General features: G+C 42.6%; 1 long non-coding RNA gene across 1 annotated transcript; it reads right to left on the bottom strand.

The window, feature by feature from the left end:
* Nucleotides 1-299: 299 nt before the first annotated feature.
* LOC140623534 (uncharacterized) lies at nucleotides 300-12,279 on the bottom strand. The gene is made up of 4 exons (XR_012023130.1): nucleotides 11,655-12,279; nucleotides 11,007-11,313; nucleotides 8,476-8,547; nucleotides 300-1,097 (listed from the first exon to the last, which is right to left on the bottom strand). It is a non-coding gene; the product is annotated as an uncharacterized lncRNA (long non-coding RNA).
* Nucleotides 12,280-12,352: the final 73 nt, after the last annotated feature.

The following is a 12,352-nucleotide window of genomic DNA, read 5'->3' as shown; positions in this document are numbered from 1 at the left end:
AGGTTGGTGACAGCATTCACGGATTGCTACAGTGACTGGCACCCTACACCAAACTTCAGTGCATGAAACAATTGCTTTGTTTCTTTTCTGTCTTCCAAATTTCATGCAATTTTCTTTTATAAACAACTCTAACCCTGAAACATACATGGAAGAGAATTCTGGAAAGCATAGATGCAGTTTTACTGATGCTGACATAGTACAAAGCCACCACACAGGCACTTAAAAAGTTCTTAAATATATGAATTTATTCCTTTTTCTAAAAAAGATTTATTTATTTATTTTAAAGATTTTATCCATTTATTCATAAGAGACACAGATTGAGAGAGAGGCAAAGACACAGGCAGAGGGAGAAGCAGGCTCCTTGCAGGGATCCTGATGCAGGGCTCAATCCTGGCCCCAGGATCATGCCCTGAGCTGAAGGCAGATGCTGAACCACTGAGCCACCCAGGTGTCCCTATTTATTTATTTTAAAGAGAGAGGAAGTATGAGCAGGAGGGGTAGGAGAGAAGGAGAGAGAATCTCAAGCAGACTCCCTGCTGGGCGTCTGCAGATCATGACCCTGAGATCATGACCTGAGCCAAAACCAAGAGTCGGATGCTTAACCGACTGAGCCACCAGGTGCCTCTGTATGAATATATGTCAACATACAAATAAAAACATCTTAAATAAAAAATAAATATATATGAGATTCACAGGGATATTTGGAGCAGAAGCTTGACATGATATTAACAGTTGTTACCAACACGGGAGGTTCTTCACCTGAGACCTGTCTCCTCTTGTTCTGCCTTGTGGGCATCTTCTGGACTGGAGAGAAGAGCCACTGAGGAGGAATTGGTCTGTGTAGCAGTTGGCAGAGTGGTCAGATGATGAATGAAGACACTGGAAGATTTGGTAAGTTTCAAGATACTCAAACTTGAAATGAAGCACGAAGAACCCATGAGCCATGTTTCCACTTACCTTTGCAGCAGGGAGGCAGGATATGTAGAATTGCATGTAAAGACTCTGCTTAAAGTCATCTACCATGTCCCAACCTTATAATCTCCCTCATGCTACTTTTTGATTCTTCCTATTTTTCTGTACCTATTAGCAGTAGATTCCTCAAAATGAAAAAACAATGCAATTAGCTTTATTTGAGATGCAAGAAGGAAAAAAGGGTTGGGAGTAATCAATCAACCAATTAGTCAACCTTTCATTCAATCTAATACTTATTATTCCTTATCGTCACATGTTTATTTTTAGATTTACACACAATTTGGGAAATTTCCTTTTCCTTTATGTCTTAACATGAGTTTTTATTCCACGGTGTAGTCAATCCAGAAATGTGGTTGGTAGGATATATAAAATAAAACTACATCCTTAATCCATCAAAGCATGGCACTATTATAAATTAAATTCTGTATTTATTCTAAACATTCATGACGTTTTGACCACAATGAATTGATTTTCATTTAAAAAATACCATGCTTTTAACTTACTGTGTATATGTAAAATGTATCAGACTGGAAAGCTAAGTATCCAATATATTACACAAGTATTATCCGGCCCCCACTGTGTATAGCACATGCTGGACATGGTCACGTTATTTTGTCCTCATAATGGCTCCTACAAGGGAGCTACTTTTATTTCCATTTTTTAGATAAGAAAACCTGATAGACTGTCAATGACTTGCCCGAGAACACATAATTTCACAAGCAAATCATAATTTATACCTATCTCTTTCTGATTCTGAAATGCATATTTCTTCCACAAAACTACATTGCTTCAGTGGAAAAAAATTATAAATACTCAAAGGATATGTAAACAAACTTTCATTGGTGTTCAACTATTTTTCTAATGTCTTTAGAGAAAATAGATTTCCCTCCCTGTGTATTGTGAGCTGCTTTTGGAAAAAGATTTTTAAAAAAAAGAAGTCTTCAAGGAGCCCTGTGAAGACCTGGTGTAAATCTATGGAAATGACACTTTCCTTCTTTGTAATCTCCATTTCATGTCTGTGGCACAACATCCTGGGCAACAGGACTTTGACATTATTCTGCCTTTTGCTTTGTTCCTGACAGCAACCAGGTTTGCAGTAATCCCTCAGAAACATGCAGCCTGTGGAGTCTTATTCTCCAGTTAAACTATTCCCAGGAGGAGCTCAGCCACCACCCTAACAGGCTCTCCAGACGCTCATTACCTTCTTCCAGGCTTCTACTGTCTAGTTTCTCCACAGCTTAAGAAATGTTATGAGGCTTGCCTTAAACAAAAACAAATTACTAAGGAGACATTTGATTTTGAAATCCTATTTAAAAATCAGAATTGCACTTTTTTTCATGACAAGCTGGTATTGTGGTGAACCTAATGCTGTATAATATTCAGGGGAACCACATGTCAGTGAGTGAGGGATCTGCAGGTGTTACCGAGAATTCATAAGCTTCTTTTGTTCAGGAAGACAGTTATCACAGCCCCAGGAGTCCATGAGTTAAAGAATTCACCTCATCACATGCAAGCTTTGACACACAGTAACATAAGCAGTCTCCAGCTTATAAATGGGTCGGGCTCCAAATTATGAAGTCAGACTCTAATGGATTCTCCACTAAAAACTACTATCAGTGTTGGTCTTTTACTCACTCACACTAGCCCGCAGACTTGAAATAAGTCTACAATAACTAAGAAGCTCCGATTAGTGTCTGTAACAAAAGTCATTCAGAGTCCCAACCAGGACTCAGGACCACATCTCCACCCCACGGCCACAGCCCTGGCAGGGCGAGCTGCCTTCTAATGTGCTCCCACCACCCTGCAAACGTGAGGCAGGATTTCCAAGTGTGCTCCCTCTTCTGCATTAAAAACACCAGAGGCCGGGATCCCTGGGTGGCGCAGCGGTTTGGCGCCTGCCTTTGGCCCGGGGCATGATCCTGGAGACCCGGGATCGAATCCCACGTCGGGCTCCTGGTGCATGGAGCCTGCTTCTCCCTCTGCCTGTGTCTCTGCCTCTGTCTCCCTCTGTGTGACTATCATGAATAAATAAATAAAATCTTTAAAAAAAAAACAAAAAAAAAAAAACACCAGAGGCCTAAGAGATGAAGATCTCACATGGGCTGGGAAAGAAGATGGGCTAAGGTGTCCACAAAGCAACAAAATGGAAGAGAGGGGTAAGAAGGAAGGCGATGGTCCTCCTCCACAACCGCGGGGACTCTGCCCCTGTCTCTGGTTTCCAATGTGATCAGCTTTATTTAGCATAATGGCAGAGAAACAGTGGGGTAAGACAGGAGTAGCTGCCGTAGGGCAAAGTTTCGGGGCCCGGGGAACTCAAAGACAGCCGTCTTCCATGTTCCTGTCCATAACAGGAGGGTGTTTATTAAGAATGCACCACCAGGGGACACCTGGGTGGCTCAGCGGTTGAGCATCTGCCTCTGCCTCCGGTTGCCATCCTGGGATCTTGGGATCGAGTACCCCCCCACCCCGCCCCCTGCACTGAGCCTGCTTCTTCCTCTGCCTGTGTCTTTGCCTCTCTCTGTGTGTGTCTCTCGTGAATGAATAAATAAAATCTTAAAAAAAAGGAAAAGAATGCACCACCAGTTCCAATTCATCAGCTCTGGAGACAGCCCAGGTAGTTTTGAAGCAGCCCATGCTCTGAAAAACAGCTATTCTAAAAGTAGAAAAGGAAAAAAAGAAACCAATCTTCATAAATGCCTATCTCCAGTCTGTTGAAAAAGCACAACATGAGGGATGTAAAAAAAAGGCAGCTTTAACTTTTGTCTCCTACTTCCCCTTCAAGGTGTATTCAGTGAGGAAGGCTTTCCCCTGGTTCAAGTGGGGCATGTGGTTGATTTTTCTCATTCCCAGATAGCTTTCCCCACCACACCGAGACCAATTGGTGAGTCCCAGCTCCGGGTTACCCTGCTCCACAAACTCTAAGGTGTCTATAGATCACCTGGAGATCTTGTGAAAATGCAGATGATTTCATAGGTGTGGGTGGGGCCTGCAGTTTAGCATGTCTAACAAGCTCCCAAGTAGCTGGTGCCACTCGTCCTAGGATCATACTCTGAGCGGCAAGGAGTCAAAGGACACAGAGAGGAGATGAGCAAGGATAAGAAACGTGTTACTTCGATTAGTATGAGCGTGATTTGGCTTTGGGCCTTCATGGTCCTGGCAAACCATCATATGGGGGCGTTCATGGCTCTTCAAGAGATCTGTGTCACTGGGGTTCTCTGACTTCAAGTACCTGAGCCGGCTTATACATTTCTTTTGATTATCACTTGCTTTTCCTTCACCAACCCTTGGAATCTCAGACATACTTCTATCTTCTTGCCGCTATGGTCCCTTTGGCCTTTGGGATAACCCCACTGGCCAAGACTAAACAGTTCTCTGTTCCTGTGTGTGTGTGTGTGTGTGTGTGTGTGTGTGTGTGACACTCTTGCTCCCAATCTCGATCTTTCAGTATCTATGATCCATGGAAAACCTTCACGAAGCCTTTGCTTTGTAAAACATTGGGAGTGCAGGCTATATCCCAAAGCAATAGAAACTCCTCTCATTGTGCCACCAAAGCAGTTAGTCCGTTCATCTCTCATCCTGTCGATTTGCCTGGTGAGGGACAGACTTTTGCCCACTAAAGTCCCAGCTGCAGGAGCTTTCTGCATCTTCCACTTAAAGTCTCCCTCTGCAGTCTTGCAATTCAGAAGCTATAATCCCCACACCCCCCTCCCTTTAGGAGGTTCACAAAGAGAGCTGAGAAGGCTGCTTTCTCTAAAGATGTCTGTCTCACTAAACTGTTATTTGGTAACAGATAAATGACAATACTATATATTTTTTTAAAGCAAGGAGATAATCAATACAGAATTAAAGATAGTGATTACCTCTCACTGGGTCACAGATTTAGCTTCAATAGTTTTGTGACTGTTCTAGTTCTTACAAGGCAGGTTCACATAAGTGTTATGATCATGCATTTGAGGGATACACAGCTCCAAAATATGCAGCTTTGGAATATTGATTATTTTGAGTTAAAGACACTTGCAAAATAGCAGATGCAAGAAGGGCATTCTGACTTTCCTTCTTCCTGAAGGTGGAAGATGAAACACCCATGTGAAAGATGCCCTCTCTAAGCCCAGAGGAAAGAAATATTCTTATCACCAGAAACAAGGAGTAGAAGTCAAGAGAACTCAGTACACCAACTAAAATAACTCTTAATTTCCTTAAATCTCCACATATATTTTAGTTATTTTTCCACAAGCACCACTTTGTTCAATCTAGTATGTAAGTGCATAGGCCACTTCCTCGAGGCTTCATTATCTTGGGTCTCCTTGTGCATGCAAAATTGTATTAAGGAAAATCTATATACTTTTCTCCTGTTAATCTGTCTTATGGCATTCCCAACCAGAAACCCTAAAAGTACAGAGAAATTTCATTTCCATTACACACTGTGTGACCTATATTTCTTTTTATCTATTAATTATCACATGATAAAAAGGAATTTTAAGTATATAAGTATATGTCATTAATTGCTGTATAACAAACCATCCTAACACTTCGGGGCTTGAACAATGATTTATTCTTTTTTTTTTTTTTTTTTTTTAATTTATGATAGTCACAGAGAGAGAGAGAGAGGCAGAGACATAGGCAGAGGGAGAAGCAGGCTCCATGCACCAGGAGCCTGATGTGGGATTCAATCCCAGGTCTCCAGGATCGCGCCCTGGGCCAAAGGCAGGCGCCAAACCGCTGCGCCACCCAGAGATCCCTGATTTATTCTTGCTACCAATTTTGTCAGTTTATTAGGCAGTTCCTCTGCTCCAGGTGGTGTAGGCTGAAGTCACTCATGAAGCTATATTCAGCAGTTGGAGAGGCTGGGATGGAAGGCCTCACTCTTGTGTCTAGGCTTCTGGAGGCGGCTCTTGCCTGGGATGTTTTTTTTGTGTGTGTGTCTGTGTGTGTGTGTGTGTATGTGTGTTTTATCTATTCACGAGAGACACAGAGAGAGAGAAAGGCAGAGACACAGGCAGAGAGAGAAGCAGGCTCCTGGCAGGCAGCTCGATGCAGGACTCGATCCCAGGACTTCAGGATCACACCCTGAGCCGAAGGCAGACACTCAACCACTAAGCCACCCAGGCGTCCCACCTGGGGTGTTTTGTTCCTCCTTTATAGGCTTTTTCTCTCCATATGATTTTAGATCATCAATGGCCTTTTCCCGTCACCTTACTCTAAAGCAGGATAGCCTAAAGTTCCTTACAACATGACAGCTGGGTTCCAAATAGCAAAATCAAAAGCTGCCCAGTTGTGAAGAGCTAAGCCCAGAATTGGTCGAGTATCACTTCTGCCATTAAATCTGTTAGTGGAGGCCTGCCACGTAGCCACTCAAGTTCAGGGGAAGGGAAATAGAATCCTTCTCTTGACAGAAAGAGTGGCATATGCATAAAGGGAAGGGTGTGCTGTCTGCTGTCTTTGAAGAGTATCAACCACATGAAGCCACAGAATATTTTTCCCAGGAAAGAAAGGACTCTAGTCTGGGTTATAACAACTGAGCTATAGGGATGCCTGAGTGGCTCAGTGGTTGAGCATCTGCCTTCGGCTCAGGGTGCAATCCCGGGATCTGGGATCAAGTCCTGCATCAGGCTCCCTGAGGGGAGCCTGCTTTTCCCTCTGCCTGCATCTCTGCCTCTCTGTGTGTGTCTCTCATGAATAAATAAATAAATCTTTAAATAAATAAATATAAAAAAATAAAAACTGAGCTATAGACATGAACCTAGAATTTGACCAGCAGCACTTGGGTGGCATAGTTGCTTATGTGCCCTATTCCTGATTTCAGCTCAGGTCATGATCTCATGAGTCACGAGATCCAGTCCCCTGTGATCCAGTCCCCTGCATTGGACTCTGTGGTCAGCCTGGAGTCTGCTTGAGACTCTTTTTCCCTCTCCTTTTGCCCCTCTACCCAAAATAAATAAATAAATTTTTATTTAAAAAAAAGAGAAAGAGAATTTGAGTAATTCCAAGCTGTTCAAACCATCATCATTCACACATATTTCTGAAAGGTAAAAGCCTTCACACGTTAACAACAACAAAGAAAGATTACCTGGAAAACAAAAGAAAAGGTCTCCGTTCAGAGAAAAAGGAACATGTGTAAGCACACGTTGTGATGCCATTAAATGATGTGTACCTAGCAAACTACACACCTTCTCAAAACTAAATATTTGTAAGGAGGAATGCTTGATTCCAAAACTACTTGCAAAAGTGAAAAGCAATAGTTAATTCTAATGGATGCGAACTTAGATAGTAAATAAAAATTCATCATTCATTTGCTCTAAATGAGCTTCTTCATTTCACTACCCTATCTCTGTTAGAATCACACTTTCTCCATCAGTGAAACTCAAATTCTCTAAATATGGTAATAGCTTTTCCTTTGTTCCTCCTATCAATTCTTCCATCAACATATTTTCACATTCACCCTGCTCTTCAACTTGTATCCACAATATAGCCCAGATTTTTACAGCAGTAAAAGTAAGACTATAATTTTCTTCTGTCTCTGATTCTATGTCCACTTCCAACCTAGTACTCTTGAACAGCCATTCCAAAAACACTTCTTCATCTGTCCATGTTCCCATTCAAAAATTTTTTGACTCTTTACTCTCTTCACTACCCCTGGTTGGACTGGGAAGGTGATTTTCACAATCAATTTAGAGATTAAAAAAAAAAATGGGACACCTGGGACACCTGGGTGGCTCAGTCAGTTGAGCATCTGACTCTTGATTTCAGCTCAGGTCATGATCTCAGGATCACAAGATCAAGCCTAGAGTTGGGCTCCTCACTCAGTGAGGAGTCTGCTTGAAGATTCTCTCTCCCTCGCCCTCCCCCTACTCACACGTACATAATGTCTCTCTCTCTCTCTTTCCCTAAAATGAATAAATAAATCTTTAATAATAAAAAAACATACCTCTCTTTGGAGATCTATCTATATGGCTGCTCTCGGCCTGCACCCCTCCACCACCACCACCACCCTACATGTACCCAAAAAGACTGATCATTACTGGGAGGAGTGTTTCACATCCTTTATAATCTGGTGTAGGAAAAACAGATGAGAACAACTGGATTATAAGATAAAGTCCAGATTCCCTGTCAGGTACTTGAATTCATATCTAATCTATTTATGTTCTTAATATTTTTCCCACTACTCTTGACTGAAAATCAATTATTAATGGGAATAGGACTAAAACAGTAGGGAAACTTAGTCCCCAGGTTCATAAAGCTTACCACATAACAGGAAGAGAAAACACTAAACAAACTCATAATGTTAAGGAAAACACCAGGGTGCCAAAGGGCAGGAGAGAAAGCAGGCTCAGGGTTTGAGAACAGAGAGGAGACCTCTTGTGTCTTACATCATTCTGGATTCAGAAAAGGAGTTTCTCAGAGAGAGAGAGAGAGAGAGTTTCTCTGTTTAGGTGTCATATAATAACTCACTCTCTATGGTAATGTTATACAAGCAACTGTTTATTCTCTTATTCCTGAGCTTACCTCATGCCAAATAAGGGTGTGGACTAAAAAGGCTTCAGATCCAAAACAGCATAACAATTTTTCTGACAGATCCTAAAAACAAGTAAGATATATTCTGGTAGATTTTGTTAACCACCCTGAGTGTCTAAAACAGGAAAGAAAACAAAACAGAACAAAAAAAGGAGACTGTGGGTATGTGTTGTTCATTCATATTTTGTGGGTTGTCTTACTGTTTGTTTTGTCGGCTATTTTTATTAATAATAAGCAAAACAGAAAAACAGAGTGAGTCACAAATAGAAGATGCATATTTAGGGTCTCTAGCTGAGGACCAGGAGATGACAAAGAAACTAAGGAGCGAGATCTAGTGGCTGTCTTGAACCTGGCAAGGCCTGACTTACAGAGGGGCATGGATTGTGTGTATAACTCTCTCACTTCAGGCAGGGGGGAGGTGGATGGGGTGGCTAGCCTGTGCAAGCCGGTCAGACACATGGGATTATCTTCACAAGCAACCAGAGATCTAAGAGGTTGGAAAGAACACAGGCTTTGGGACCAGACAAGCCTAGGTTTGACACTTCCTAGTCATGTGAGCCTCAGTTTCCTCCTCTGTGAAAAGGAAAAGATAAAACCTTTATGCATATATTTTGGTGCAAATTAAGAGATGACATCTATGTGAAGAGACTGTTTCATGGTAGACTTTCAATAAACTGTAGCTATTATTTCTGTTAACATTAGGCCAGGGTCACCACTATTTTACACATGACAACGTGTCCCAGTGACCAGAAGCACAGTGAGACTGAACTGTGTCACTAGATCCTCCCAACAGCTCAAGGAACCATCAGAACTCACTAGCCATGGGATGGTAGGCAAAGGTATTTCACTACTCTAGCTTTGCTCCTCATACACATGGGGATTGTGTCAACTCCTAAGAATTCAGAAAAATTCGTATTTTACAGTTTGGGTCAGGTCAGTGCCTGGCATATGGTAAGCACTCAATAAATGGCAAATGTTACTATTCTCCTTTTACAAATTAAAAAGCAAGGAGAAAAGACTGACATTGTTATTTGCAAGATGCTGAATTTCCAAGCATCTTACTTAGCAAATGATATCACCTCTCACCACCACCCATGAGTACAGATGACTTTAGACCCTGCCTTTGAATTATCTTTTCAGATTTTTTTTCTTTCTATATTTTGTTTTCCTTGTGAAAGATGCATTAATGTTTTTAAAAAGAGTTCTACTGGATTATGTCTTTTGTAGGCACTGATGAGTTACTTTTAAAGACTTTTGGTTGGGAGATGGTAACATAAGCACAAATAAATTTCATCGTTACCCTCTTCTTTTCAGATGATCATGGTTAAACTTTCACTCTTGGGCAAATGAATAAAAATTACATATTTTGGTCATCAGCCCTTCTTACTCTAGTGTAACTCCCTCAAATTCCAGGAGATGTAGACCTTTTAAAATGCCTCATCTAGGGGAATTCAGAGTCATTTCACCTCCTGGACCTCTGGGATCTCTGTAGGATCAAACAAGATCATGTGGCAGGAGTAGTTCTTGGAGATGAGGCATATTTCCTGTAAATATGTAAGCACTGGGTGACTAATAGGGAAAACCTTACTCTGTTAACACCACAGGAGGAAAATAAGAACAGGAGATGATGGTGGGGAAAGCGTTTACGTAGGATTTCTTATTTTAAGCTTCCACTTGTAAGGCAGGATCAAATTGCATCCACACAAATGTGACTTGAGCTGAAGATAGTGAACGTACATTGCAGGTCCATCAACATTGTTAAAAATATTTAACTCTGGGTGAACATTGAAAGAGACTCTGCACCAGGCACTGGGCTAGACCCTGTCACAGAGGTGATTAAAATAGACCCTTACGGGGTTTTTTCCTGTTGCTGAATTTCCAGAGTATTGACTGGCACTTCTTTCAATACCTTAAGCCTTGTACATTCTTCTTTGTCAAGCTACTCTTCTCTTGGTGCTATGGTAAAGAATCTTGAGTTTCTGTTCTGCAGCAATTCATCAGGTTATTGTTCTCCTTTTATTGGCTTGATGTAGCCAGTCTAGGTCAAGATAACTCATTTTCCCTAAAGTAGTTTTTTGTTTTGTTTTGTTTTGTGTTTTGTTTCTGTAAACTCTATGCCCAATGCAGACCTTAAACTCACAACCCCGGGATCAAGGGTCCTATTCTCTATCGACTGAGCCTCCCAGGCACCCCAGTAGTTCTCTTTCTTTCCTTATTCCTTTTTTTTTTTTATTGGAATTTGATTTGCCAAAATATAGCATGACACCCAGTGCTCATCCCGCCAAGTGCCCCCTCAGTGCCCGGTCACCCAGTCACCCCGTCACCCCAGACACCCCCCCCCCCGCCCACCTCCCTTTCTACCACCCCTTGTTCATTTCCCAGAGTTAGGTGTCTCTCAAGTTCTGTCACCCTCTCTGATATTTTCGCTCATTTTTTCTCCTTTCCCCTTTATTCCCTTTCACTATTTTTTATATTCCCCAAATGAATGAGAACATATGTTTGTCCTTCTCCGATTGACTTACTTCACTCAGCATAATACCCTCCAGTTCCATCCACGTCGAAGCAAATGGTGGGTATTTGTCGTTTCTAATGGCTGAGGAATATTCCACTGTATATATAGACCACATCTTCTTTATCCATTCATCTTTCAATGGACACCGAGGCTCCTTCCACAGTTTGGCTATTGTGGACATTGCTGCTAGAAACATCGGGGTGCAGGTGTTCCGGCGTTTCACTGCATCTGTATCTGTATCTTTGGGGTAAATTCGCAGCAATGATTCCTAACGAAGCACATGTGGCCTCCGCCTGAACCTCTAGCAGACACAGTGCCTGGTGGATAAAAAGTGTTTAATGAGCATTTGGTTGATTACATTTAGACTTTAATTTTACTATTTGCAAAAGTACTGTTCCACCTTTGTAGAAATAGATTTAATTTTGTACTGCGAATACGCTCCTCTGCAGCAGCCCCCACGGTAAAACCAGAGGCTGGCGGCTACACACGGGGACAAGGAGCTAGCGCACCTGTGCATCCAGACTGACCCCACTGTGGACTCCACCAGGCCACCCAGCAGCAGGATAACAGCACACGTTAACCTCCCTGAACACCTTCCTAATCTGTGCATTTAGAACAAGAACCCCAACCTCAAGAGGTTACTTTGAAGATGAACTACCATAAAGAATGTAAGGAGGGATCCCTGGGTGGCGCAGCGGTTCGGCGCCTGCCTTTGGCCCAGGGCGCGATCCTGGAGACCCGGGATCGAATCCCACGTCGGGCTCCCGGTGCGTGGAGCCTGCTTCTCCCTCTGCCTGTGTCTCTGCGCCTCTCTCTCTCTCTCTCTGTGTATGTGACTATCATAAGTAAATAAAAATAAAAAAAAAAATTAAAAAAAAAAAAGAATGTAAAGAGCATGGTACCCAGGCCATTTCAGAAATGCTCATCGCCTGTTTTCTTCTTCCCCGACAAAAATGTAACTGCGGCCGTGAAGTTTGCAACCCGCCCCCCCCCCAAAAAAAAGGGAAAAGATCTCCCAAAGTTGCTTGCTACTTCAAGGATTATAGATTCTCTTATTCCCCCGACCACGCAAGAAGTGTCAGGCACATCGCAAACTCCAAAGGAAATTAAATGCTGTTCCCCTGCCACCCACGCCACCCACCAGGGCCCCCAAAGCCTATTAAAAATAACTCTAACAAAATAAAATAAATAAATAAATAACTCTAGGGCAAGGATTTGAGCTGAAAACCGGGCGGGCGGGCGGGGAGAGCACGAGGCGCCAGCTCCTCCTCCGAAGCGTCGCTCCACCTATGGGCGTGGCGCGGCGCCGGCGGCTGACGTCACAGCTGCGCCGGGTTCCCGCCCGGCCGGAGGGCG

Source organism: Canis lupus, chromosome 33, assembly GCF_048164855.1.
Source record: "Canis lupus baileyi chromosome 33, mCanLup2.hap1, whole genome shotgun sequence".
In the NCBI taxonomy this organism is placed as follows: Eukaryota; Metazoa; Chordata; class Mammalia; order Carnivora; family Canidae; genus Canis; species Canis lupus.
Note: the sequence above shows the minus strand (reverse complement) of the source record. Positions and strands in the feature narration are given on the sequence as shown.